This window comes from Rhinopithecus bieti, unplaced genomic scaffold (genome assembly GCF_001698545.2).
Source record: "Rhinopithecus bieti isolate Rb0 unplaced genomic scaffold, ASM169854v2 scaffold_6945, whole genome shotgun sequence".
Taxonomy (NCBI): domain Eukaryota; kingdom Metazoa; phylum Chordata; class Mammalia; order Primates; family Cercopithecidae; genus Rhinopithecus; species Rhinopithecus bieti.
Window position 1 is genome coordinate 2704214 of NW_016805531.1, and position 24962 is coordinate 2729175.

A 24962-nucleotide genomic window follows, 5' to 3' on the forward strand; every position below is an offset into this window, starting at 1 on the left:
TTTGTTTTTTTTTTTTTTTTTTGTTTTGTTTTTGAGATGGAGTTTCGCTCTTGTTGCCCAGGCTGGAGTGCAATGGCCTGGTCTCAGCTCACCGCAACCTCTGCCTCCCGAGTTCAAGCTGTTCTCCTGTCTCAGCCTCCCAAGTAGCTGGGATTACAGGCACCCACCACCACGCCTGGCTAATTTTTGTATTTTTAGTAGAGACCGGGTTTCACCATGTTGGTTAGGCTGGTCTCAAACTCCTGACCTCAGGCAGTCCACCTTCCTCGGCCTCCCAAAGTGCTGGGATTAGATGTGAGCCACCATGCCTGGCCAGAAGTAACTTTTTAAAGTATGCAATCTAGGAGAAATATACAACTAACAAATATGAAGCAAACTGTGATGAGAGCTATAATAAAGGAACCAAAAGTTGCTCGGCAAATATAGGGATGAGAGAGATTATTTCTAACTGGATAAGTGCTCTCAGACTTCTTTAGTGGCCAAGATGCTTATTAAAAGGGAAGGATTCCCCATACCTTCGTGCAGGTGAAGACATTCACAACACAGTAGGAACTGGATTACGTTAGAGGATTCACATGTGTATACCAGTTAGTTTTGCCATGTTCAGCAACCCACAGCCTACTCCTAACAATCCCTTTGGCAAAGGATGCTTCTAGTCACATTGAAACAGCAAAAAGCTATTTCCATTACGGGAACACAGCAGAAAGATTGTCTTCTCATAATTCAGGAATAGCAGCCACAACTTCATAGATAAAGGACACAAGTTTACTCACTGGGTTGATTATTTCGTTTGTCTTGCTCTATTGATAATATTACATTGACCCAATTGTGATCATTTATAATTACATGATCATCATGGCTTAAAAGTCATCATGACTTCATTGGAGTTTTCTAAAAATTAAAGAAGACAATATTTGGTAATCAGTATTATACTTTAAGAACAGTATCCAACTAAATTGTCCTTGCTGAATAGAGGATGTCTTTGTACTGTTTAGATCAGTTGAATTCCTCAGCTAACTATTACATTAACATTGAGCAAGGAAGGCTGTGGTTGATGACTTTTTGCCAAATTTCTGACATGTATAGGCCAATGATGCATGTTCAGGTCTACATTTCATTTTTTCTTTTATTTTGCCTTAAACTTAACTATACCAAGAGAGATGTGCCTAAGAGTCCTGCTCATGCCTCCTAACTGTGTTGTAATCAGTTAATATAACCTGACCAGAGCCAGCTAAATGAAAGTTCCAGAAAAATGGAAAAATGGGTTTCAGAAAATAGCTGACTCCAGGAAAGCTAAGGTTAAAGTAAATGCATTTATTCTGAAAAGCATCTATTAATCAGGACTCTCTATTTGATTAAAAGCTCTTTCGGTAAAAAGCAGCAGAAATCCATTTAAACTAACTTATGTATAAAAGGGAATTTATTATCAGAACAGCGAAGTATATGCCCTGACACCCAAGGGAAGAAGTAGAGTTAGTCACACTAGGACTGATACCAGGAAAAGGGAAAGAAAGTCAGGCACCATGGCGTATATTCTCAATGTCAGTCTCTCTCTCTCTCTACCTCTTTCTAATTATCTCTTGCCTTTGCCTTTTGTATTCAATTTCAGTCGGCTGTCATTTTGTGCATAAAATTGGATGGGCAAGCGATGAAAACTGACCATACTATAGACAACCTTGATTATAAGTTTACTTTTCTTCCAAGTTCAAGTGTTATTAGACACTGATGTGTATGACCTAATCTCAAATTTCTGGAAGAAAAATTCTCATTGGCCCAGTGTAAGTCAGGCATACATCCCACGTGCTTTCCACTGTGCAGAAACACAGCTGTACGTATAGGGAGTTTCCCTGAAAATCTCTGCTCCTTGAGAAACTGTGCTTGAAAGTCTCTACCATATTGTCCCAGTAAGTACTTTTCTTGAGGAAGCAGGATGAGAGTTTACATGAGTTATTTAATATACAGTCAATATGGTAAAACTAGGATGAGCCTCCGGTCTGTTTCCCAATTCCCTTTTCCATTGCCCAGTTCACAGATTAAAGACATGTACTCGTGTTTGTTTTTCTTTGATAATTTTAAGGGAAAGGCAGTTCACAGAAATTCAGGTAATAGAATAATTTCAGAAGAGATTTCAGTTTGAGAAAAATTTTCAGAACATCTTAAAAAGAGATATGAAGGTTAGCCTTGTAGTTAGACTGTGGAGATCATGCAAACATGTGGCCCAGAATCTTGCTGATGAAAACATAGTGGTATCTCTGAGCTTTCAAGAAAGCCACAATTTTTCCTCACTGTTCCCAACCAATAACTGCACATGGCAGGCAGGGAACTAGCGGTGTCCATCCCTGTAGAAGAGGGCTGCCTCTCACAGACAACATTGACTTGATATATCCCATGGGGTGAAAGACCCTGAGAACTATGCTATGGTCTGAGACTTTTCCCACCTGACACTATTTCCTGACCTCTCCTTCCAGTTGTTAAAACGATATCACTTAGTCTGAAAGTTTCCCCCCCTACTTCTGCCCTTCCTCTTCATCTTTCAACAGGTGTTTCCTCCTCTTCATTTCCTGTATATCTAAGCTTATCTTGGCAGGTGCCTATTAAGGGATATGATGTCACAAAATTTTAGAGTAATTGTTTTTAATAAAAGGAAGAGAAAGTTGGGTTTAAATTAAAGATGGATGCAGTTGGAAAGGGGCTTAAAATATATTTATTTTCATATTGTTTGTGGGATGTTATAGGACTTTCCATTGAGCTAATTTGATTTTTTAAATGGCATTTTTGTTCCCCCCGCCCTGGGAAAACATATATAAAGCATATATACACTGATGTTAAAAGAATAAAAATGCAGGACTTAAAAGTTACAAAATAAAATTAACCCATTATCTTATTAACATTAAATTTTTCTACATTTTCAAGTCTTTTGCTTATGACTTTGAATTTTTTTCTAAACTAGGATTAAGTTGTTTTTGATCTTCTTTTCCATTAATTTTACATTCTTAACATTTTCCAATGTCACTAAATTATGGCACATATTTTTAATTGATGACATATTTATATTTAGGATCTTCTAACAATTTGTCCTTTTATCCCTGTTTTCATTCCTAGTTACCACTCTGGACAAAAGGTGCAAGTAGAAAGGGATTGTAAAATTAATACAAATTATTAGAATACAGCACACTGATTTATTTTTGGTGTTGGAGGAAGAAAGCTTCAGGGGTACTTCTGAAAGACAAAAGATCTTCAAAGTCCTTCCCTCCTTTATATTTCCAATGATCTAAGAGGCTCAACCTCCCCTCCCCCACACCCATGATGCCAAGTTGTTGCTGGCATTGATGATCTTTCATCTTTCAGAGCTACCCCGAAGCTTTCCTCCCCAAGGAAAATGCCCTGGTGACACTCTTTCACATTGTAGCAAGTATCTTAAATATAACTGATTGCTGTGTCTGCTGTCCCCCAGCAGATCGCTCTGATCATGATTTGATTACTGTTTTCCTTAAGTTCACTGAGAAGGCTATCAGAAACAGCAGAAATGACTTCAGTTTCTTTATCTGTCATGCAGATCACCTCTGGATGTTTTTTTTTTTTTTTTTGCATCTTTAAACTCAGTCATTGTATGAGCAAATAAATGTCACCCAACTGGTGGTGTGATGAAACAGCACAGACTAAACCAGCTGCTGTCAGGAAGTCCCTCCAAAAACAAAACCTAGCCTCACTTATTTGAACTGAATTGGGAACCCTGAGACCTACCAGTCAGTTGTGACACCATATTGGAGATGCTGTCAACTTGTACATCTCTCAACTGATGTAGAAACCACTTGGGAGAATGATAAACAACATTTTCTTTCCAGGGGGAACGCATGTGCCCTTGAGGTTTTACTTTTTTGTAAATCCAAGGAGCGATTCCCTCCAAAGAATACAGTGATTTGTTCTTTCCTTGGCCCCAGGAGGCGCTGAGGGCAGCCCATTGGTTGGGCTTAGTTGATAAGAATTGCCCTAGACTTCCTCTTGTAGCCTAATATAAATTCCATGCAATTCTCAATACTTCTTACTGTATTTAGATTAATGTCCCAGGCCAAGAGGAAAAGTCAGTACAGAAATATAAGGAGAAAGACCCCTGGCCTCTTTTCCAAGATTAATGGTTTATGGGATTCATTCAGCTAAGACCCTGGGAGATATGCTTGAGGTCAATACTATTTCACTTCTTATCATAAGTTATTCCCAAATATTAAAGTATTTGACAAGTGCACATTTATATACACAGCTTAGAGTATAACAACTTAAGGGTGTTCGATAGCCTGAACCTAATCTTTTGAGTTGTTTATAATACCATCTCTTGGGATTATAAGATTTAATTTTCTTCTATTGGAAGATAGCACTGTATCTGGGCTGGGTGTTGGCTGACATCCTTCTGTGTGATGTAGATCCTGAACTGAGTTGTGCTATGACTGTGTCTGGATATCTTCCTGGCAACAGTGCTCACATGGCAAGGAAATCACAATTACCTCAAAGGATGATAGCTTTTCGTTTGGAATAGTAACTCCTTAAAATTAGGGACGTCATAGATGAAGATGTGCTCTCAAATAGTACGAATCTCTAGCTCTCAAAGTGCTTCTAAGTGATGAATTACGCTTTCTAGCTTTTTATTTTTTATTTTTTGCTATCCTTTCCCTGTAAAATGAAGCCTTGTCAGTTGGGTTCTGCCAATATTTCACGGAGCTGCTTTTTTGAGGACTACGTTTTTGGGTCTTCAACATTTTCTCCATTTTTTTCAATTCCATAATAATTCATATGGGGTTCTAGAGGTGAGAAAGGGATTACCAAGTTGTTTGTTATTAAATGATTGTCTTAACCAGAACTGTGATGCTCCCCTATGAATCACACCATGTCTCTGCATATTACAGTGGATGTGAAAGAAGCAGGTAGAATATAAAGTCCTGTGAAGTGGTATCGTGTGTATGTAAAGACCCTGCCAACATAATGACTCTTCACTTATTCTGTTAATGGTGTGCTATTCCAGATCTCTAGAGGGCTGCTGAAGCAAGACTTATCAGTGTCGTGACCAGATTCAGTGAACCAAAAACCATAACACATGTTCTATTGAAAGAGTGTTGTACCATTTCCAGATGTTCACAATTTTCATAACTACTTATTGAGCACTTCATCCTTGTCTGCTTCTATAATAATCATAGTACCTATCATAATTTTTCACTCTCTATAACACTTTGTAGTACACATATTTTGGTCCCTGATTTTTACATAAAGAAGCAAGCTCAGAAATAAGTCACTTATTCAAATCATGCAGCTTGGAAGGGGTAGAACTAAGACTTGAATCAATTCTCTGGCTTTCAGATCAATTCAATTTCTACAACATTATGTGATGAAATACACAAGCTATTAATAAGGTAGTCACAGATCTCACTTTACAGTTCATACCCATTGTGGCAAGTATTTGTATTATGACTAAGAAAACTACCAAATACACATACCCACACCCTGAAAAAAAGACAAAAAGAGTGCAGTAAATGATTAAAATGAAACAAAAAAGATCAAATTGTTGGATATGTGTTCATTAATCCAAATATCTGTAAACTGATTATTCTAGAAGCACACGATCAGTTAGGAGCTTCAAAATCTTAAGTAATGGCAACATAATTTTTATAGTTTGGGAAACAAGTTTAAAAATCACTAGCGTATAGTAGTTTACCTTTATGTTAGTGATTTAAAAGACTAAATAAACTAAATGAAGCTATGGATTGAATGTGTCTCTCCAAAATTCATGTTGAAACTTAATACTCAGTGCAATAGTATTAAGAGGTGGGGCATTTAGGTGGTTATTAGATGTGAAGACTTTGCCCTTGTGAATTGAATTAGTATCATTGTAAAAGGGCATGAGGGAATCTGTTAGTTCCTTTTGCCCTTTTTGCTCTTCTGTCCCTTTTGCCATGTGAGGACACAGTGTTTGAGACTTCTGCCATATGGGGATGCAGCTGGAGGTGCCATATTGGAATCAGAGAGCAAGCCTCACCTGATGTGAAATCTGCTGGTCCCTTGATCTTGCACTTCCCAGTCCCCAGAACTGGAAGAAATAAAATGTCTGTTCTTTATAAGTTACTCAGCCTAAGATATTTTATTATAGCATCAGGGATAGGTTATGACAGTTACTAAAAGCAGAAGTAGTAGAATTAGTAGGCAACAACAAGAATAGCAAAAAATCTAGACGAGTGTTTTGTAGTCTTGGATGTCCAACTAAACATTATAATTAAATTTTTTTTTAACTTTTCTGGTTCAGATTCTCAGAGTCTGAACCCTCCTTCAGTCTTTTATTTGTAGTATTCATGGAAATTTCTGCTGCTTAAGGTATGTAAATATTGACATTCTGAGGTGAAGACAAAACTATTTCATTAATTTTGCATGACAGGTAAAAAGACTCGTGAACTTCAAGACTAGACTTCGGCAATTTTTATTTGAATTAAAGAGAGTAGAAGCACAATATGTAAAATAATAAGTTTTTTTGTAAGACAAAGAACACTAATATAAGGTACATAAAATTAAAGATTTGGTGACTAAGCAACACAGAGTGAAAGGATCCCACCAGGGATGTAAATGAGAAATCTGTACCTGCACCTTCCAAAACTTTGAATGCTGCCAAAAATTGATCACATGAAAATCAACTAAGTAACAGTATTAGTTCAATCCTGTATAAGTTGTGCCCTTTAATAATTGATCAGTTTGGATTTAAAGTTCTAGGCTTTTTGTAGGGGAGAGTGGCTAAGTGTATTTCTACATTTGGTACTATGGTAATTGCTTGATAAAATAATATTTGGGTATATTACCAAATTAAAATAGTAAAATATAAATTTATGCTTTCAGAAAATTTTAGAACATTGAGCCTTCATAATCTTATATAATGTTTATTTTCATTTTATGGATGAGGATAGTGTGATTCAGAAAGAACTAACATTTTATATCTTGAAAAGGAACAATCAAATTTGCCTATTTTAGTTGCCAGCCCAAAATTTCTTCTAATTCGCCTAATTGACCAACAAATATTATTCTATCATTGTTTTCATATTTTTATGAGGAATATCTTATGAAATGCTCATAATGTGTTAAGCAGGTTTCTAAATTGGAAGTACATTGATAAGACCACAAGAGTAACTTCAGACTGGAAAACCTGACCAACCAGAGGGTATTTTAATTTATATTATGCATTAAAGCATTATCTCTTTACAAACTTATGCTTCTGAGAGAGTAATAGGATGACATCAGAAAGATGGCAGAATATGAAGTCTCAGGCTTCACTTTCCCCAGCAACAGAAAGTTAAACCACCAACTATAAACAGACCAGAACATCCTTCTGAAAACTTCAATGCTTGGAAACAGGCCTGAGAACTTATGTGGTCTACAGAACTGAAGGAAATTTAAATTAATAGGGTAGAAAGAATGGTCTCACTCATATAATGCCACCCCTCTTCCTCCCCCAAGTTGGCACAATACCAGACAGAGAGGATTTTCTTGGGCCCATGGTTTTCCCTACAGGGGAAAAAGAAAACCAGAGGTAGTCATCCAGCTTTCTTGGCACTAAAAGATACTTCTTTGAAATCTCATTCTGATCTCACCACATGCGGAATTGTAGGGAAAATGGCATGACTCGACTGCCTGGGGACAAGGAGAAAAAAGAAAGAACACAGAGGTAATAGTAACCAGTGCATAGATCTTGGTGGTACCTCTCTGTTTCTGCCAGTGGTGGCATCTGATCATGTTTACCAGCCAACCTCATGGCCTGCTTGCAAAGCTGAGCTGGTTGCCTTCAGAAACATGGTGGGGAGTTCAACCAAGCTTGAGTCCCAAAACTGCTAGTGTCCATATACAGTCTAAGACCCCACCCCAATGACACCTCCCATTTAGGAGGATGCCTGCCTCTACCCATTTCAGAAAAGCATAGGGGCTAGACCTACTTTACTTTCCAAGTCAAGCAGGAGATTCACTGAGCCAAAAAGCCTATGCAGTGACCCTGCAGGCAGGGAGACACGTACTTTCAGTCACTTGGAGGCCAGGCTTGACAAAGGAAGCCAAGCAGAGGCTCCATTCAGTCAAAAAGCCCTCCCAACAACCACTCCCAGGCAGGGACATTCTCACCTCTGTGCACTTTGAAAAAAATGTAGAGTCTAAGCCTGCTTTACCTAAGAATTCAAACAGCCAATCAACTCAACCAAAAGCTCACCCCACAGCTCTACCCTGATAGGGAGTCAATTTTCAATTATGCATTCCCTGGGATGATAATATCTGGTTCTTCCTGTCCCAAGCAGTAACTCTGCCCAACTTTAGAGTCCAGTTGACAGACCTGCCTAACTGTAGATCCCAAATAGTGGAATTGCCTGGCCAGGGAATACATCCTTTGGCCTGACCAGAAGCCATCACAGTATTGAGTCAGCCACTCTGCCTTACAGCAGAACACAGCCAGTGGTCTTGCCAGACACTGAAGCCCAGTTAGCAGTTCTGCCCAACATCATAGCAAAGGCAGCATCCCAGGCAACTAGAGGGCTCACAACAAGCTGTGCCTGCTTGGAGTTGTCATCAGCTGTCTCTTCCCAAATCACACGCTAAATTAAATAGTGAAGATCTATCCCTGTCCAAAAAAAAAAAAAAAAAAAAAAAAAAACACCTGTAAACGCCACAAGAAAGGGTGGTTTTCTAAAATGCACAAACAATGCAAGGACACAGAGATTACAAAGAATAAGGGAACATGACACCCCCAAAAGAAATAAAGCTTCAATAATAGAACCCAAAGAAGTGGAAATCTATGAAATGACTGAGGAATAAGAATAATACTCAAAAAGAAGTTGAGTGAACTACAAAGATATAAGTATCATATGTTAATAAAATTTGGAAAACAATACATGAACAAAGCAAAAAGTTTGACAAATAAGTAGAAACTATAAAAAAGAACCAGATGGAAATCCTAGAGAGGAAGAATATAGTAATTGAACTGAAAAATTCAACAGAAAGCTTCAATAGCAGACTTAATCAAGCAGAAGGTGGAAGGCAGAATATTTGAAATTATCCATTCAGGGGAACAAAAAGACAAAAGAATGAAAAAGAATAAAGAAACCCTATAGGAATTATAAGACAATATCAAGAAACTGAACCTTCACCTAATAATAGTTTCAGAAGAAATAGAAAAGGTCTAGAAAGCGTATTTAAAGAAATAATGACTGAAAACTTCTCTAATTTGGGAAAAGATGCCAACATCTGTGCACAGGAAGCAGGTTTCCAATCAAATTCAACCTAAAGAGTTCACCAAGGCACATAGTAATAAAATATCAAAATGGAAAACAAAAAATTCTGAGAAGAGCAGATAAGAAACACATTATAAAGAAACATCAATACAACTATCAGTGGAGTTCTTAGCAAAAAAGAAGAAAAATCTTGACAATTAAGAATACTTTGTTCAGTAAATCAGCCTTTTGGAAATGAGAAAAAAATAGAAACTTCCTTAGACAAATAAAAGCTAAGGGAATTCATTAACACTAAACCTGTCTTTCAGGAATTGCTAAAGGGAGTTATTCAAACTGAAACAAAAAGTTGTGAATTAATAATATGAAACATATGAAAGTGAAAAAATCAATGGTATAAGTTAAACAGATACACACCCAGAATACTCTAGGACTGTAATGATGGTGACTAAGACAATTTTATCCCTTGTAAAAGGTTTAAAGACAAAATTGTTAATAACAACTATAGCTAAAATAAATCGTCAAGGGATACACAGTACAACATGATATAAATTCTGAAAACAAAACACAAAATATGGAGAAGGGCAGTGTAAAATGTCAAGTTTTTGTATTCTATGAAAGTCAAGATGTTATCAGCTGGAAATAGACTATTATAAGATATTCTATAAAAGCCACAACTATAAAGCAAAAATCTTTAGTAAAAGAACAAACAATAATAGAAAAGATTCAAAGCATATTACTACTAAACTCCATCAAACCACAAAGGAAGAAACACAAGAGAAAACAAGGAGCAAAATATCTACAAAACAACCAAAAAACAACTAACAATATGGTAGTAGTCTTTACCTATAAATAACTACCTTGAATGGATTAAATTATCCAGTATAAAACACAGAAGTACTGAATTGATAAACAAAAAATAAGACTCAATTAAATGCTGCCTATAGGAAACTCACCTCACTTTTAGTAAGACACAAACTAAAAGTGAAGAAATGGAAAAACATATTTTATGCAAATAAAAACTAAAAGAGATCAGGGTTAGCTATGCTTATTTTCAACAAAATGACTTTAAGTCAAAAACTGTTTAAAAAAAAGACAAGAACATTATAGATGAAGTGTCAATTCAGCAAGAGAACATAACAATTGTAAATAGAGTAAATCACTTTACATTGTTGAAAAGTTCTCAAATTGTCATACTAATGGAACAATGTGTAATGAAAGTAATTTTACCATATGTTAATTGACATAAACAAGAGTTAAGTTCCCATGGCATATTTCTGGTCAAAAGCACACCAACAAGCTTCTAAATAAAGACCCAAAGCATTTGTAGTGTTAAATATTGAAGCAAATGTAAGCCACACAAACAGTCATGAAATATCATTAAGTCAGGTAATAAAATTGTTACTCAATTTTTAGTGCATCAGTGAGTGACAGTGTTTATAGTAGCGGTGTGTTAATTTAAGGAACAAATGTTTACAAAGAAAAAATCACAAGTACCTCTTATAAGAAAAATAAAATCATAAGTACCCCTTCCAGGTCCCCATATATCTTTGACTTAGTACATATTTGCACATGTATGGGAAGAAATTACTCAAAGTCCTGAAAAAAACATGAAATGCAAGAAATCAAAGAATTTCTGAAGCTTGAACGGGTAAACAATTGCTCGTGTTGGCACCAGACAGAATGGAAAGACCTTATAAAATATGCGACATTGGGTGGAGCTCCCAGAAAAGTTTTCATGACTCAACTTTTCCAATTCCAGGTATATACCTCCCCAAAACTGAAAACATAAGTTCACATAAACACTTGTATATTAATGTATCAGCATTATTCATAACAACCAAAAGGTAGAAACAGCCTATATGTCCGTCACCTGACAAACGGATAAACAAGATGTGGTTTAGACATGTGATGAAATATTCATAAAAAGGGATAACTTTCCAATATATGCTGCAATACAGATGAACCTTTAATATATGCTATATGAAAGAAGCCAGAAATAAAAGCCCACATATTCTGTGCTTATTATATGCAGTATCCAAAGCAGTCAAATCTGCTTAGACAGAAAATAGGTAAATAGTTGCCTGAGGCTAGGAATAAAGAGACGTGTGGGATACTTCATGATATGGGGTATTCAATTTCTTTTTGGGAGGGTGAAAATTTTACTGAATGAGACAGTAGTGGTGGTTGTATAAGCTTGTGAATAAAAACCACGGAATTGTGTACCTTAGAGAATAAATTTTATAGTACATAAATTATCTCAGTGAAAAGAAAAGATACTGCATGGATAGTTGGACTAGATTAGCTGTAGACTAAAGGAACCGCTGGTTCACCCTAATAAAGCTTAACAATAGCCTTGGATTATGGTCTAGCAAGGAGATCAGAAAATTGCCTTTCCACAAAAACAAACTTGGGCAACATCAACAAGAACAATTATTTTAGTGCTCAAGAAAAATCAATGAAAGGAATCAATAATATAAAAAGTGTTTATGCATCAACAGCTGTTGGATTTCAGTAGAGAAGAATGAAACACTATAATATTCCCCTTTGGTTGCTTCCCATTTCTGGCTGATTGGTACAGAGGTTCACCCAGGGTCGAGCAGGTCATGAATGTGGCAAATCTCTTCTGCCTTCAAAGAACTGACCTGATTTAGAGCAGTGGACAATGCTCATGTTCTGTCAAATTATCAGTGAAAGTGTCTATCAGTAGAGTCAGCTAAATTCAGAGCAGCCAATGGGTCAGATCTATTAGCCTGAGATTGTGGGAGTGGTTGGGCTATGCATACACAACCCAGAAATAAAAAATCGAGCTATTAAAACACACCCCTATCTAATACTGAAACTGAAGACATGCGATAAGAGACTTACAAAAGCCCAGCTTCAAGTAAAACTCAGAGCACATTTCAAGATAGGCTGAAGTTTAAATGCACACCTTTGCCTAAAGACAGCTCCATTAGCAGAGAAGCCTTACTGGTTCAAGGCATTTAAGAAGAATTTTTGTCCAGTTATTGGATGAACATTAAATGACACAGACATGGAGAAAATGCTTAGGAAGACTTAGGTCTTAGGAAGCTTTAAAAATAAAAACTAGAAAGTAAACAGAGCAGAAATACCAGAGATCACAGAATGTAGGATATACAGTTTTTCACAGATTTATTTCATGCAAGCAATTAAGCAAAACAAGAAAAGTAACAATAGTCTTTGAGGGGTTGGGGAATCAGAATCCATAGTTGCTATAATATGTTACCTAAAATGTTCGAGTTTAAACAAAAAATATGAGACGGGTAAAATATCAGGAAAATATGATCTATAGTATGGGGGGAAAAAAAGACCCTAAAACCCATATCTGAGTATGTCCAGATGTTAAATTTGACAGACAAAAACTTCTAAGCAACTATCATAAAAATATTCAAATAACTGAAGGAAATCATGTTTGAAGAATTAAAAGAAGGTTGTAAGAATAAGTAATAAAGGATCTCAATAAGTATATAGAAAATATGAAAAGGAACAATGGAAATTTGAGAGTGGAAGAGTAAAATAACTAAAACAAAGAATAAGCTAGAGGAACTCAATAGCAGAGTAAAGGTAGCAGAGGAAAAAAATAATCAGTGAACCTGAGGATAAATCAATAGAAGTCATCTCCCATCTAAATAAGATAACAGATTTTGAAAATATCTCAACTTGATCTGTACATGTAATGCAATTCCTATAAAAAAACTCATTCTGAACTCTTTATGAAAAGTCAGTCTTTAGAATAGCTAAAACAGTCTTCACAATTGAATAATAAAATGAAAAGAATCACATTCATCTATATTAAAGGCTTATGATATAGTTACAGCAATTAAGAGTGTGATACAGGCAAAGAGACAGAGATAGGTCAACTGAGCTGATTAGAGAACCTAGAAATAGATCCAAACAAATAAGCCCAGCTGATTTTTGAAAGAGATGAAAAAAAATAAATTCAATGGAACAAGGATAGACTTTTCAACCAATGATACCAGAGCATTAGACATCAATAGACACCCCCATGCCCTGCCCAAATAAAATAAACCTCAACATGATCCTTACACTTTATATAAAAATTTAACTCAAACGAATAATAGACTTAAGTGTAAAATATAAGGCTATAATTTAAAAAAAACATGAGAGTAAATCTTCAGGACTAGGCTAGGCAAATAATTCTTAATATCAAAACTATGACCCATAAAATTAAAATTTGACGAATTGAACTTTGTAAAAATGAAAAACTTGTGCCCTGTGAAACCAGGTGAAGAGGGAAATAAAGACAACTCATAAGCTGGAAGGCAATATTTGCAACCTGAATACCTGGAAATATCTAAAACATATAAAAACTCTTAAGAACTCAATAGGAATAAAACTAATAATCCAATTAGAAAATGGTCTAAAGATATGAAGAGATATTTTACTGATGAAGATATACAGATGGCAAGTGAGCACACAAATAGATGTTCAGCATCATTAGTCATAAGGAAAATGCAAATTAAAACCACAATGAGATACTACTACATATTGTTAGAATAAAAAAAGATAGTGACAACACCAGATGCTGTCAAGGATTTGGAGAAAATGTATCATTTGTACATTGCTGGTGTGAATGTAAAATGGTATAGCTAATCTTAGAAATAGTTTGGCAGTTTCTTATACAGTTAAACCTGCAATTACTATATGACATAACTATTACATTCTTAGGCGTTTATCTGAGAGTAATGAAAACTTAGGTTCATACCTAAACGTGTAATGAATGTTTATAACAGCTTTATTAGTAAGAACTGCAAACTGAAATCATACCATGTATTCTTCAATAGCTGACTGGTTAAACAAACTGTTTGCAGTAAATCCAAACTATGGAATACTACTCAGTAATAACAAGGAACACACTATTAATATATGCAACAAGTGGAGTGATTCTCTAGGGAATTACACCAAGTGAAAAAAGCCAATCTCAAAGCATTACGCACTTTGTAATTCAATTTTTATAACATTTTTCAAGTGGCAGAATTTGAGGAATGGCGAATGGATTAATGGTTGCCACGGACTAAAGTGGGAGCGTGAGTGGAAATGGGAGAAAAATGAGTGTGGAGTAACAGGGCAACATGAGATATTCTTGTGGTAATGAGAACATTTGCATCTTGACTGTATTATCAATATCAATATGTTGGTTGTAATATTATAATATAGTTTTGCAAGATGTTACCATTGCAAGAAACTGAATAAAGGATATATGTTATCTCAGGCTGCACATTGTAAGGGAAATGGACTTCATTGAACTAGTCCAGTCAAGTCACTAAACAAACACACAATAACCACAGTATTTAGGGGAGTGTGGTTTATATTAGGAAAACAATAGCAAAAGAATCGAGATTTCAAAAATAATTTTGTGGCATGAAGAAGAATATTAGCATATATCCTGTAACACAGAAAAAAATCAAGGAATGAAAACATCTTTTGAGAAGGTTCACATTTTGAGCTTAGCGAACCATGACTTCAGAGTAGATATTATAAATGAGTTAAAAGAACTAATAGCATACATAAAAATTAAAGGGTAGTATGATAACCATGTCTCACTATAAAACATTAATGAATAGGTTAAAATTATATAAATGAGCTAAATAGAAATTCTAGAGTTGAAAATTACCATAATGGAAATAAAAAAATATGAGGGACTCCATAGCAGATTTGAAGTGGCAGAAAAAAATCAGTGAGCTTGAAGGCAGATCAATTAAGATGATCTAGTCTAAACAACACAACACCAGAAAGAAGGAAAAAAATGTGAACACTTCAGACCTTTGGGACCTGTCAAGTGTAGCTGTATATACATAAACAGGTTTAAAAGAAAAGAGAAAAGAGACAAAAAATTTTGAAAAAATGACCAAAACCTTTACAACTTTTTGGGAAAATCTTAGTATGCATATCCAAGAAACTCAAGGAACTCCAAAAGATAAATTCAAAGAGACTGACACCTAGATGCATCATAATGAAACTGTCAAAAGTCAGAGACAAAGAAGATACCTTGAAATAGGAAAAGTAAAATAACTAATTGTGTACCAGTCTTTCCTAATAAAATTAGCAACTCACTTCTCATCAGAAATGTATGTGAGAAGTTCGTAGGTTGATGTATTGAGTGATGAAAGACTGTCAACCAAGAATTGTATATCTGTTACAACTATTCATCAAAAACAAAGTTAAATTTAAGACGTTTATATATAAAAGCAGAAACAAGATAATCTGTCATTAGCAGACCTCCCCTATAAGAAATAATAAAATCTTTCAGGCTGAAATGTAGGGCTATTAATAATTCAAACACCCAAGAAGAAATAACACTGGTAAGAGTAAATACACATTTAATTTTTGTAACATATTTCTTCTCCTACCTTACTGAAAATACAAGTGCATTAAGCAATAGCTGTAACACAGTTATAAACCATCCAGGCTTATAATGTGTAAATATTTAATTTGCATAAAATGATAGTACAAAAAAGAAATGGACAGAGCTATAGTCAAAGTTTCTACATACCATTGAAATTAAGTGGGTAATGTTTTAAGAAAAGTTGTTAGTTGTAATCTACCATCCAATAAATTAGAAAATACCTCAAAACAAATAGTAAAAGAAAAAAAACAAGAGAATTAAGATGATCTATAAGAGCATATCTCTTTGACACAACAGAAGGCAGTAATGAAAGAATAGAGATCAAGAAAGAAGGCAGGCACACAGAAAGCAAGTAGCAAGATGAAAGATGCAAATCCTACTGTATCAGTAATTACATTAATGTAAATGGACTAAACTCTTTAATCAAAGCAGATTGGAAAAATGAATTAAATAAGACCCTATAATTAAAATACATGCTGTCTATAAGAGAAATGCCTTAGATTCAGAGACACATATAGGTAGAAAGAAAAAGGAAGAAAAAAGCCATACCATGTAAACAGTACACAGAGAATTTGATTGTATGTAGACAAAATAGATTTTAGATAATATTTTGTCTTGAAAAAATAATTTATGATAGTAAAATATTTAATTCATCAAATAGGCATAACAATTATAAATATGTACACATCTAACAGCAAAGCCCCAAATATAGGAGACAAAAATTGAAATAATTTAGTGATTCAAAAATATTAATAAAATAATTTCATTTATAATACAATAAAATATGAATTTTTAGGAATACATTTAGCAAACTACTGCAAGATTTTGCGTTGTTAATTATAAAACATTGCTGAAAGAAATTTAGAACTAAATAATTAGACAAGTCATATTCATGGCTTGGAAGAGTAAATATTTTAGAATTGTAATGCTCTCCAAATTGATGTAGAGAATTACTGCAATCCCTATCGAGATGCCAAATGCCTTTCTTTGTTTGCAGAAGTAGACAAGTACATATTGAATTCATCTGAAACTGCAAGAGACCCAGAATAGTCAGGGGAAAAAAAAAAAAACTCAGAAGGAAAGAACAAAGTTGGATCACTCAGATGTGAGGGTGACCTGCATGTGACATCTGTCACCTAATTGATGGCCAAAGTTAATTCAACTGACAGAGGTGGTTAGGTAGGTGTTCCCTTCCTCCCACACCACTCCATGTGTGCCCCTCCCAAAGCTGAAGCCTTGGTCAAAGAGAATGACCTTCCCCAATAGAGGAAAATCATTCTTCCGTTGAAGGTATACAAGTAGCTGAACTCCCAGCTAGAATATCCAGAAAAGCTCTCAAAATTGGAGGACTCAAACTTCCTGATACCAAAACTTAATACAAAGCCACAGTAATCACTATAGTGTAGAAGTGGCTTACAGATATACATATAGATCTTTGGAATATAATTGAAAATTCTGAAGTAAACCCTGATGTTATGGTCATTTGATTTCAACAAAGGTACTTAGATAATACAGTGGAGAAAGAATAGTTTTCAACAAATCATGCCAGGAAAAGTAAACGTTCAAAAAGAATGAAGTTGGACCCCTACCTCAAACTACATACAAAATTTAACTTACCACACATTAGAGAACTAAACTTAAGAGCTTAAATTATAAACCTCTTCAAATAAAAAAGGAGTAGATTATTGTGGGCTTGGATTATGGAATGGATTCTCAGCTATGATCACAAAGCTAAATCAACAAATAAAAATTAATAAATTAGAATTTCCTAAATAAAGCTTTCTTTATATAAAGGACATCATCAAAAAAGTAAAAATATAACCCTTAAAGTGGAAGAATATTTGCAAATCAAATGTGTTATAATATAAGGTACTCATACCCGCTTAAAGAACTCTTATAAAATAACAATAAAAATACATAAAACACAGTAACTGGGCAAATGATTTGGATAAACACTTCCCCAAAGAAGATAAAACATGTTAATAAACACATAAAATTTATGTTCAATATTAGTCTTTATGGAAGTGCAAATTAATACTACAATGAAATGTTACTTCATACTCCCTAGGATTGTTACTTCAAGAAGATGGCCAATAATAAGTGTTGAGGAGGATCTAGAGAAATCCAAACACTCTTACAGTGCTTATGGGAATATACAATGTGTAGCCACTTGGGAAAGCAATTTGAGAAGTTCTTCAACCTGTTAAACACGGAGTTACCACATTCCCCAGCAACTCCGTAATTAGATATATACCCAATAGCATTGAAAACGTTTTATACAAAACTTGTATACAAATATTCATATCAGTCTCACATATTATAGTTAAGTGTAAACCAACCCAAACATCCATAAACTAATAAATGAATAAGCAAAATGACTCATCCATACAAAGGAATATTATTCAGCCATAATAAGGAATAAAACACTTACATGTGTTACAGAGTGAAAGAATATAGACAGGAGTTAGATTAATGGTTGCCAAGGCCTAGGGTAAAGGTATAGGGTTCCTTTTTAGAATGTTTTAGATAGGGACTGGTTGAAAGTGTTCTGAAATCAGATATTATTGATGGTTGTACAAACTTATGAATATACTAAAACAATTGAAGTTCACACTTTAAAAAGGTGAATAATATGTGCGTGAATTATATCTCAATTAGGCTATTTTTAACAGTGTAAATGCATTAAACAATTTAATCAAGAGACAGTTTGTCAGACTGTATTAAAAACAAGATCCAAAAATATGCTGCCTACAGCTGATACAGGTTAGCTACAAAAGATATGAATAGGTTCAAAGTAATGGCATGAAAAAACTACCCTGTATATTGTACCCTATTTCATAGACTTAAATGTAAGGACTGCTTTATAGTTCTAAAAGTGAGGACTAAAGAAAAAAATGGAGATGAAATTACATGGTTAACTGATGGCTCTATGGTCATAGAACTAATGCTGATGCATTACTTAGTGAGAATGCAAAGCACTTCTTTACTGATTTTTGAAAGCACTTGAAAATTATGGCCCTAGTGACAGACAACATACATATTTGTAATCCCCAAAATGTCACACACAAAAGGTCTATTTATAAATGTTCCATAAGGGGAAGACTTATATTCTAGCCACTCTATTATTCCCTGTTGGGTTGTCTTTAGGTCAGTCTTTTAGTAGACTTTTCCCATATAAAAATCTTAATGAAATCATTTGGGAAGTGTTTCATGAAAGTGTCATGTGGATTATAACTCTTCCTGAGCCTATATCAGCAGGAGAAATGCTTTTAGAAACAGCTGAAATATTGACTGCCAGTTTTTCAATATATACGTACTGAGTGTCTGATTTGTGCTTATGAAACTCTTGATAGGAAGGTTTAAAATAAATTAGCCTGGCAAAGGAACCCTGTGAATCTAAGTAGAAAAAGATAAATAGTAGAATGAGTAAAATATCCAGGCAATGCAGAAGGAACATAATATACTGTCTTTCATTTACAAACATTATGTTCTTGACCCATCTTTGATAGACTTATGGATACGGAAAACAACAACAAAAAAGACTGAGTGCTAAATGGAGGTAGAATTGTTAGGTTTCAGCAGATAACCCTATTTCAGACCCTGGCCCTGGATAAAATTTCCTATGGCTAAATCTTAATGACCTTGAGCAAGTGTCTAACTCTTCAAACCTCATCTGTGGAATAGGGTTGATAAAGGTAGCTGGCAGAGTTGTGAGAGAGGATTGAAGTGATCTAACACATAAAATACAACACAAAGCCTGTCCCTTGGTAAATACTTTTAAATATTGGATATTGTTGTTGCTATTTTTATTATTTGAGATCCATAATCCCTAATTTGAAATTCTGAAATCCAATGGCTCTGGAAACCAAAATTTCTTGCAGAAGCTCATTTGGTAGGAAAGCCTGAGCTGAAAGCGAGCCTGTGAGACTATTAGTAGATTTATTCCCATTTGGTGTGTATATCCATTTGTTTAGCAGTAGAAATATTAAAGTATTTGATTATTAAATGCTGCCCCAGCCCTTGCTGGGAATGTCCTAAAATATGTATCATATCACCTTTTAAACTTTGAAAATTCTGAACTTAAAAGTCCATTTAAGTGTTTTAGATAGAGACACGTTGACCTGTATCTTGATTATAATTAACATCACCAAAGGTCACAAAGCTAATAATATTTTCTTTACAGACAGAATGGGGAGATTAGAGAGGACACAGTTCTATGGGGAAATTGGTGTTACCAATACCTGAGAGGTGAACAGTTACCACTGAATTTAATTACACACCTTGTAACATTGAAATTAATTACACTGGCACATTCTGACTCAAATGTCTAAGGCAGCATTAAAGATAGAAATGTGAAGGGATGCTGAATTTTTCTGTGTTGAGATAATCACATGGTTTTTGTTTTTAGTTCTATTTATGTGGTGGACCACATTTATTTATTTGTATATGTTGAACCAACCTTGCATCCCAGGAATAAAGGCTACATGATCATGGTGAATTACCTTTTTGATGGGCTGCTGGATTTGGTTTGCTAGTATTTTGTTGAGGAATTTTGCATCTATCTTCATCAAGGATATTGACCTGTAGTTTTCTTCTTATTTTCTTTTGGTTATGTCTTTGCCAGATTTTGGTATCAGCATGATGTTGGGAGCTAAATATTGAGTTCATATGGACACAATGATGGGAAAAATACTCCAACAGTGGGGTAGGGGTTGCAAATGAGGGAGGCAAGGGCTGAAAAACTATGTATTAGGCACTATGTTTGCTACCTGAGTGATGGGATCAATTGTTCCCCAAACTTCAGCATCATGCAACATACCCATAAAACTGCAAGGTACCCCTGGAATCTAAAATAAAAGTTGAAACTTAAAACAATAAAATAAAAAACAGAGATAAAAACAGAGTGACAGTGTAAAAAAGAGGACTAAAATGGCTACTCACAATTTACTATATCCTTTGAAAACTGGTAATTTTGGCAAAGACTTTTTTTGGCAAGTTACTTTTTTTCCTACCCAAATAATGATGGAACATATTAAGTAGCAGAGCTGAACAGAAAATCAGTAATGTGAGCTGGTAATAGAAGTACACCTTAAAATCATTCCTAATTAAGAATCACTACTTTAGAGAGTGAAATAAAATAGCTGAGCCAAAAGACACTGGAGCAAAGGTACAAGCCCAGTACTGCACTGAAAGAAGATTCAGTAATCTTTCCTGCCTATTTTGAAGGTTTTTACCTCTGTAAAACAACTTCTGTTTTCTTTTCAGGAGGCATAGGACAACGTCTGGACATCTTTTTTTTATGTTTTCATATATATATATATATATATATATATGTTTTTTGAGCTGGGTTCTGCTATGTTGCCATGACTTGGCCTCAAACTCCTGGACTCAAGTCATCCTCCCACCTCAGCCTCCTGAATACTTAGAATTACAGATGCGCAGCACTACACCCAACTGGGATATATTTTTTGTTGTCGCCACTGTGGGTTGGGGACATGTATGCTACTGGCTGAGAATGCTTCTAAACATCCTACAATGCACAAGACAGACCACCAAATAAAATGTTGATAGTGCCAATTTGAGAAACGCTGTTCTAGGGAGTATGGTTAACTTAAAAATGTTCATCCAACAGAGGTGAAAAAAAATTCTCACCAGTGGGAAAAACAATTTCAAAATCACAATTTAGTGCACTGTTAGACATTAACTGGTTTTACAGTCAATACCACAATCTCATCCTTACAGTCCTTTTTTAAGTTACCTACAAATCTCTAGCTTCTCAAATGTATCCTTAACTGTTTTCTTGCTGCTTTTTTTCTTCAGTATGTAACACCTTTGACATACGTTCATTTTACACTTGCATGTTTGTTTTGCTTTTAAACTTTTGAAAATTATATTTTAATAACTGCTTGGGGAAATAGCTAGGAGGATGTATAATTTTGGAACACTTAATATTTGAAGTTAATTCATCTCTGGCTTTAATATAATGGGTGAGATGCCAGACACCACCTTAGTGCAGCAGGTACTCCATCAGTTTAAGAAGATTGATCTCCCCCAGTCAGTTCTGAGACCTCATAGAGATCATTTATCACTAGATTCTATAATCCGTTCACCTTGAGTAAGCTCACCTTCATATACAGCTAAGCACCCCATACGCTATAGGGTGGAACTGTCTTATTTTAGGGAAAGTGGGGGAATGCTTTTCTTCCTAACTAAACCTAATGCTCTACTAAAATTGTATTGTAGTTTCTATATTCTGTCTTCCCTTCATCCTGGTGTCACCCCAAAATAATAATTTTTGCAAAGATATAAGATTCCTTCTGCTGTGAGAAAGACCCATTTTCCCATGTATGGACAGGTTTTGAAGCTGTCTGAGGCCTTTATCTCAGTCTGCAGAGGAAGAGTGTCAACACACAATAGGCCTTAATTAGGACCCAATCTGCTGAGCAGAGAGCTTCTGCCACCTGGAAGCTGCAGCGGTTTCACATGATGAAATTAACAAAAGGAAACCGTATAAAGACGGTTGGATATTTGGAGCAGTGGAAAGAGCTTGATTGTTGTGCCAAATTGTTTTCTATCCTGGATCCACCCTTTATTAGGTGTCAGACATTAGGTAAGCTGTAGAAGATCTCTGAATCGCTGCTGCTTGTCTGTAAAACTTTCCAGCAGGGTTGCTGTGAAGATAAATAAGATCAAATATGAATTTTTGTTCACTATATTCTTGATATTCATTAAGAATAATAGACTTTCAGAAATGCAACAAACATGGCTACACTACAGTATATAATTCTTGTCATATAACGTAAGTGTTCGAAGAGTCATATTAAATGTAGACATTAAATATAGAGTAAATTTTGGCCCAGAAAATAATGGCCCACAGCCCCTCAGAAAAAGAAGCCAATGTTCTAATCCCCAGAATCTGTGAATGTTACCTTACTATAACTACAACAGTGGAAGTCAGAATGATTTGAGGTAGGAAGGGCTCAACCTGTCTCTGCCGGCTGTAAAGTTGGAGGAAGAAGGCCATGAGTTAAGGAGTGCACGCAGCCTCTAGAAGCTGGAAAGGAGCAAGGAAACAGATTCTCCCCTAGAGCCTCCAGAATTAACACAATTTTAGCCCATGGATATACATTTTAGACTCCTGACCTCTGGAACTACAAAATGATAATTTTATGTTGTTTAAACCACCAAGTTTGTGACAATTTGTTACAGCATCGGTAGGAAGCTAATACTGCAGGAAATATTATTTGTTCATGGAATACATAAGCAGGGCATAGAACAGACACATCTCCTTTAATAATCTCTAAGGGTTAAAAGAGGGAGGAAAACCTGGTATGCATAAATTACAGAGTAGAGGCCTGGATGGAGGGATACAGATGGTAAGAAAGTCTTCAAAGGAGGTGAGTTTCCAGATAACACGTTAGGGCAGAGATGAAAGACACCTAGATATATATCTCATTCATTAATGGCAACAGGGACATTTTGTTTCATATGTTGGAGTGGGGGAAGAAATTGCAGAAATTGACTGATGCATTCATTCATTAATTTGTCATCTATTTAAAATGGCTCACTATGTTTTGGGCACTGAGTAAGAGACTCAGTACTGAACTAGTGGGCACTATCCCTGTCCTTAGGGAGCCTGCAGTCTTCTGGGAGAAAAAGACAGCTAACAAAACCATTAGCTATAAATAACAAACATCAGTGATGGTGTAAAGAAAATAATAAAATGTTACAGAAAGAAGTGTTTATTGGGAACCTTATTTAGATTGAGAGAGTCAGGAAAAGCTCTCCTGGGAGAGTAGCATTTGTATTGAGACGGGAAGGCTAGCCAGGCTAAGGACTGCGCAAGAATCTCAAAGAAGGAAGGGACAGCAAAGGCAAAGACTGTGCTGGCGAAAAACAGACTATGGAGAGTGCATTGAGCAAGGAGGAGAATGTCAAGGTCTGGGCAGGCAGAAACAAGATTACATAAGAATTTTGGGATATATTCTAAGACTTGGATTTCCTGATTCATGATTATTCTGATTTCCCACATTTAAACGTAAGCTTTAAATGACACAATAATGAAAGGCCAGATATGGAAGCATGTTTAGTTCTCATCTATCCTAACTGCTTTAATTCCAGTGGAAAAAAGTGAAGTGTAGGGAGGTTATCTAACTAGGTTAAAGTTGCTCAGCAGTGCTGCCTCTGAGTCGAGAACTAGGACCCCTGGACTCTCTTCTCATCACGCTTCTTCACTTCTGGCACTGCCAACTGGGGGAATTCCAGCAGCTCCAAAAGGGACTGCTCCTGGAAAGGCAGACAGAAGGTCCACTGGTGGTTCCATGATTGCACCCTGGCCTGGACAGATGTCATAATAGCCAGGACTCTGAGAAGCAGAGAGGCTCTATCTGCTAGGAGAAAACAGCCTTCTTGTGGGAGGGTAAAAATCAAACTTATGCTTAAGGAGTGGGAGTGCATATCCTGGAGTCCTCACAGAGCTTGTCACGAAAGGAAAGAAGCTAAGTTAATTAGGTCCTACTTTTATTTTTTTCTCCATTGTAAATTTTCCAATCTTCTCAAGGTCTTCTCAAGGTAAAAATTTTCCTTCTGAAGAAAATAACTAACACCCTGTTTAACTCTATGCTAGTTGATGAGTATAAATACTTATATTTCAAAATAAGTTAATTTCTTATTTTTGTGGTTAGAAATATTTCTTAAGCATTTTTAGTTTGCTCAGGTCTGTTGCCATTTTGTAAGCTGAGAAATCTGTGTGAGTTGAATGACTTTTTTTCCCCAACTGAACATAGATATAAGTAATCCTAAAAATGTATGTTAAGGGAGTTGTTATCATGTCATTTAGTTGCATTATGTTGTTATCTTGTATTATAGAATTCTCTGATGTTCTATGTCTGAATGTTAAAATGCAAGCTCTCAGAGCTGAAAGAGTTTGAGGGGAAGAAATTTTCTGCTAAATATCTCTTCTGGGTGACACAAAGTTTTTGCCTCAAAAGGAGAAACTGAGCTAATAAACACCAAAAAAAAAAAAAAAAAAAAAAAAAAAAAATCCCCCCCCCTTTTTCCCCCCCCCGACATTACTGTAGTCTATGCCTGGATAGCTTTTCCCTAGATAATTTACAGCCACCCAATGTTCCTGCTATTTGTCAGAATAGTATTTCTTAAAGTATGGTTTCAAGATCACCTACCTTATACCTAATGTCAGCCTCACCACCCCAGGCTCTGTGTTTGAGAAACAAAGGTTGAGAACCAATGCTTTAGACCTGCTCACTTTAATACAATATGAAAACCACTGCTATGTTAGTTTCCATGGGTTCCTATGTTAGCTTATAATGACCTACCTGAAT

The 24962-nt window shown here is 35.4% G+C and overlaps 1 long non-coding RNA gene across 1 annotated transcript in view; it reads right to left on the minus strand.

Annotated features, from left to right (window-relative positions):
* Window positions 1–18102, minus strand: part of LOC108530093 (uncharacterized) — a 36092-nt gene extending 17990 nt beyond the window's left edge. The window contains exons 1-2 of the long non-coding RNA XR_001885753.1: window positions 18053–18102; window positions 6023–6073 (exon numbers count right to left, since the gene is read on the minus strand). This is a non-coding gene — a long non-coding RNA (uncharacterized LOC108530093). The remainder of the gene's footprint in view (window positions 1–6022; window positions 6074–18052) is intronic.
* Window positions 18103–24962: the final 6860 nt, after the last annotated feature.